The 5396-nt window shown below is 37.8% G+C and overlaps 1 pseudogene; it reads right to left on the bottom strand.

The window, feature by feature from the left end:
• Window positions 1–875: 875 nt before the first annotated feature.
• On the bottom strand, window positions 876–1483 carry LOC122730746 (annotated as a pseudogene).
• Between the last annotated feature and the right edge of the window lie 3913 nt (window positions 1484–5396).

The raw sequence follows: 5396 nt of genomic DNA, 5'->3' as shown, positions 1-5396 counted from the left end.
TTGTCAAAACAATCTAATAACACTGAAGACTTTTCATTAGGAAAACCTCTTATATTTTTATGAAAAACTCTTCTATTTCTACATTTTTCTAATTCCCCCCCCCACTTCCTAAGGTATTACCCCAGATCATTCTAGAGTCTTTTTTTTTTTTTTTTTAGTGAGGCAGTTGGGGTTAAGTGACTTGCCCAGGGTCACACAGCTAGTAAGTGTCAAGTATCTGAGGACCTCAGATCATTCTAAAAGAAAGAGATGCTTCAAGGATTTAATCTTAAAGTATTTGCTTTCTTGATCACTGACTTGTATGCACTATAAAACTTTGTAAATAGAATGGATAAACTACATTTTAATCATGTCCCATTCCAAACCAATCATTTTCTAATTATTCTGTTAATATTTTCTTCCTTCAAGGGCAGATTGGGGGAGGGGGCAGTAAAAAGCAAAACACTTTTGAGGAGGGATAGGGTGACAGAAGATAGAAAATAGAGTAAACATCAAGGGGAGGGAATAATTTGGAGGGTAATACAGTTAGCAATAGTAACTGTGGAAGAAATTATGAGCAGGATGATATCAGAAGGATGTATGAAAAATGTGAACCATCAACAGAGAAAGAACTGATGGTATCTGAATACAGATTGAAATGTAATTTTATTTGTTAGCTCCTCTTTTTTTACTGGACTTTTTTATTGTAGAGGAGTAGTATGCTGGACAGTTTATGTATTTAATAATTTTTTTGTGGGACAATAAGGGTTTAGTGAGTTGCTCAGCGTCACACAGCTATAAGTGTCAAGTGTCTGAGGTCGCATTTGAACTGAGGTCCTCCTGAATTCAGGGCCGGTGCTTTATCCACTGCACCACCCAGCTGCCCTGAACACTGTTTAGATGATTCCAATTTTGTTGGCAACATCCAAAGCACCCTACTCTGGAGCCAGTTGGACATGGGCCTTCTCCTCTCCATCGGGCCTGATCAGTGTGTTGACCTTGGCCACATTGATGTCATAAAGCTTCTTTACAGCTTGCTTCATCTGATGCTTGTTGGCCTTGACATCCACAGTGAAGACAAGGGTGTTGTTGTCCTCTGTCTTCTTCATAGCAGACTCAGTGGTCAAGCTTGTTTCTCCTCGGGCACTTTTCTTTTTTTTTTTTTTTTTAAGTGAGGCAATTGGGGTTAAGTGACTTGCCCAGGGTCACACAGCTAGTAAGTGTTAAGTGTCTGAGGCCGGATTTGAACTCAGGTACTCCTGACTCCAGGTCCGGCGCTCTATCCACTGCACCACCTAGCTGCCCCTCGGGTACTTTTCTGAGGATACTTGGGCTGCCTTTGAAGCCTTAGAGTCTTGGGCCGCTGGAAGGTGGGGGGTGTTTGGATCTTTTTCTTTTTGTGGCTGTTCACACCCTTCCATACTGCCTTCTTGGCCTTCAAGGCCTTGGCCTTGGCTTCCGTCTTGGGGGGAACAACTGCTTCCTTTTTCGCCGTTGGTGCCATCTTGGGGAAAAGGGTGTTAGCTCCTCTTTCTAAAGGTATTTTCTCTATTTTCTTTCACAACTTGACTAATGAGAAGATATTTTACATAACCGAACATGTATGACATATTGAATTGCTAGATTTTATAGGGAGGGATGAGAAGGGAGGGAAGAAGAAAATTTAGAACACAAAGTTTTAAAAAATCAATGTGGGAGCAGCTAGGTGGTGCAGTGGATAAAACACTGGCTCTGGATTCAGGAGGACCTGAGTTCAAATCTGGCCTCAAACACTTGACACTAGCTGTGTGACCCTGAGCAAGTCACTTAACCCTCATTGCCCTGCAAAAAAAAAAATAGTGTACAGTGTTATATTCAGGGCAACTAGGTGGCGCAGTGGATAGAGCACTGGCCCTGGATTCAGGAGGACCAGAGTTCAAATTTAGCCTCAGACACTTAACACTTACTAGCTGTGTGACCCTGGGCAAGTCACCTTAGCCCAATTGCCTCACCAAAAAAAAAAAATCAATGTGAAAAGTAATGATGAAAAAAATTAAAAATTAAAAAAAAAAGAAAAGTAATGATGAGCAGGAGGAGTTCAGAGAAACCTGGAAGGACTTACATGAACTGATGCTGACTGAGAAAAGCAGAATCAGGAGAACATTGTACATAGTAACAGCAACATTGTGTCATGAACAATGGTAATAGACTTGGCTCTTTTTAGCAATGCAATGGTCCAAAACAATTTCAAAGAACTTCATGATGGAAAATGTTCTCAACACCCAGAAAAAAAGAACTGTGGTTTATGAATGCAGATTGAACATACTGTTTCTACTTTTGGGCTGTTTTTTCCCTTCTTTGTTGAGGTTTTTCCCTTGGGCTCTGACTCTTCTTTCAAAATATGACAAAAGCAGAAATATGTTTGATATTTTCTTCCTTCTAATGATCCTTATGCCAACTTATATTACAAGTTTTTCAAGTAATGTGTCAAACAGATTTAATCAGACTTTCACAGTCCACCTGCCCTGATTATAGAAATTTGCAGTAAGAGGACAAGGAGGGACATAGGTATGACTATTCCCTCAAGAGCATCAGCCACTACCGGGAAAAATTCCCTTAATTTTGTTTCATTCAAGGTGAAAGTAATTTCTGAAAGAGCAAAGCTCCACATTATTTACAGGCTATCATAGCCAGGCTCAGAATCAGGTGGGAACATTTTCCTGTTAAACTGAGTCAAGAGGCTTCTACCTTAGTCTACAAGGAGGTTGTCCCTTCCACTGTTCCAGGAATAGATGTCCACCTGTAGCCATTTTCAGACTGTGCTCTCTTTGGGTGGGTCTGACATTCTCCTTGAATGGTGGACTATTGGTTCCATGACCATTCAGATAATCATGCCTCATAATCAATTGTAACAGGGTATGTTATACAGTTAGGATTCAGAAAAGCATTCAATACCTACTGAAAAACTGCCTGTGTGTGGAGGGAGACCTTTGATTTTACAAAATTAACCGGCATTAAAAAATGCTTTACATTACTACAACTAACAGTAAACATCACATTGGTTTTAATTAAAACAATTAAATATTAATTAAACAATAGTTCTTAGGACTGTTGTTTTTTTTTACTATTATGCTATACAAATTCTTTGACACTTAAAATCACTTTAATATTTAAAAGGATTGTCATAGATTTTATTTTTATGAATATAATGGATTATTTATTATTTTTATCATAAAATTATTTTCCAGTGACATGTAAAGATAGTTTTCAACATTTGTTTTCATAAGATTTCTATTTCCAAATTTTTCTGGGGGCAGCTAGGTGGCACAGTGGATAAAGCACTGGCCCTGGATTCAGGAGTACCTGAGTTCAAATTCGACCTCAGACACTTGACACTTACTAGCTGTGTGACTCTGGGCAAGTCACTTAACCCCCATTGCCCTGCAAACAAAAAAAAATTCTCATTCCCTCCCTTCCCTCCCCCATCCACAAGACAGAAAACAATCTAATATAGGCTATATATGTACAATCACATTAAATATATTTCTGCATTAGTAATGCTGTGAAAGAAGAATCAGAACACAAAGGAAAAACCTCAAAAAAGAAAAAAAAACCAGCCAAAAGTAGAAACAATATGGTTCAGTCTGCATTCAGAAGCCACAGTTCTTTTTTCTGGATGCGGAGAACATTTTCTATCATGAGTTCTTTGGAATTGTCTTGGATCATTGCACTGGTGAGAAGAGCCAAGTCTATCACAGATGATCACCACACAATGTTGCTGTTACTGTGTGCAATGTTCTCCTGGTTCTGCTCACCTCACTCAGCATCAGTCCCCTTAAGTCTTTCCAGGTTTTTTTGAAATCTGCCTGCTCTCCATTACTTATAACACAATAGTATTCCATTACATTCATATACCACAACTTGTTCAGCCATTCCCCAATTCAAAGACATTCCCTCAATTTCCAATTCTTTGTCACCACAAAGAGAGCTGCTATAAATATTTTTGTACGTGTGGTTCCTTTTCCCTTTTCTGTTATCTCTTTGGAATACAGACCTAGTAGTGTTATGGCTGGGTCAAAGGGTATTCACAGTTTCATAGTCCTTGGGGCATAGTTCCAAATTGCTCTCCAGAATGATTGGCTCAGTTCACAGCTCCACCAACAATGCATTAGTGTTCCAATTTCTCCACAGCTTCTCCAACATTTATTATTTTCCTTTTTTGTCATATTAGCCAATCTTATAGGTGTCAGGTGGTACCTCAGAGTTGTTTTAATTTGCATCTCTCTAATCAATAGTGATTTAGAGCATTTTTTCATATGGCAATAGATAGCTTTGATTTCTTCATCAGAAAACTGCCTGTTCATATCCTTTAACCATTTCTCAATTGGAGAATGACTTGTTGTCTTATAAATTGATTTAGTTCCTGATATATTTTGGAAATGAGGCCTTTATCAGAAATACTGACTTGTAAAAATTGTTTCCCAGCTTTCTGCTTCCATTCTAATTTTGGATGCATTGCTTCTGTTTGTACAAAGACTTTTTCATTGAATGTAATCAAAATCATCCATTTTGTATTTCATAATATCTTCTATCTCTTATTTGGTCAAAAATTCTTTTCCTCTCTATATATCTGAGAGGTAAACTATTCCTTCCTTTCCTAATTTACCTATGGTATCACCTTTTATGTCTATGGGTATATGATTTATTTACCCATTTTGACCTTATTTTAGTATAAGGTGTAAGATGTTGGCCTAGTTTTCTCAGCAGAGTTTTTGTCAAAAAGTGAGTTTTTATCCCAGAATCTGGAGTATTTGGATTTATCAAACAGTAGATTCAACATTCTGTGTGTGTGTGTGTGTGTGTGTGTGTGTGTATGTGTGAGGCAATTGGGGTTAAGTGGCTTGCCCAAGGTCACACAGCTAGTAAGTGTCTGAGGCTGGATTTGAACTCAGGTCCTCCTGAATCTAGGGCCGGTGTTTTATCCACTGCACCACATAGCTGCCCCTCAACATTCATTTTTATAAAATTTTGAGTTCCAAAATTTCTCACTCCCTTGCCTCCCCCCTTCCTTAGACAGCAAGCAATCTGATACATTATATATATATATATATATATATATATATATATATATATATATATATATATATATATATATATAATTACATTAAACACATTTCCACATTGGTCATGTTGTAAAAGAAGAATCAGAACAAAAGGGGAAAACCTCAAGAAAGAAAAAAAAACAAAATAAAAGGTAAAAACAGTATGGTTCAATCTGCATTCAGAAGCCACAGTTCTTTTTTTGGATGTGGAGAGTATTTCCCATCACGAGTCCTTTGGAAATGTCTTAGATCATTGTATAGATGAGAAAAGCAAAGTCTATCACAGTTAATCATCACACAATGTTGCTGTTACTGTGTACAATGTTCTCCCGGTTC

Source organism: Dromiciops gliroides, chromosome 6 (assembly GCF_019393635.1).
Source record: "Dromiciops gliroides isolate mDroGli1 chromosome 6, mDroGli1.pri, whole genome shotgun sequence".
NCBI classification, from domain to species: domain Eukaryota; kingdom Metazoa; phylum Chordata; class Mammalia; order Microbiotheria; family Microbiotheriidae; genus Dromiciops; species Dromiciops gliroides.
The sequence above is the reverse complement of the archived record's forward strand: the minus strand, read 5'-3'. Positions and strand labels throughout refer to the sequence as shown.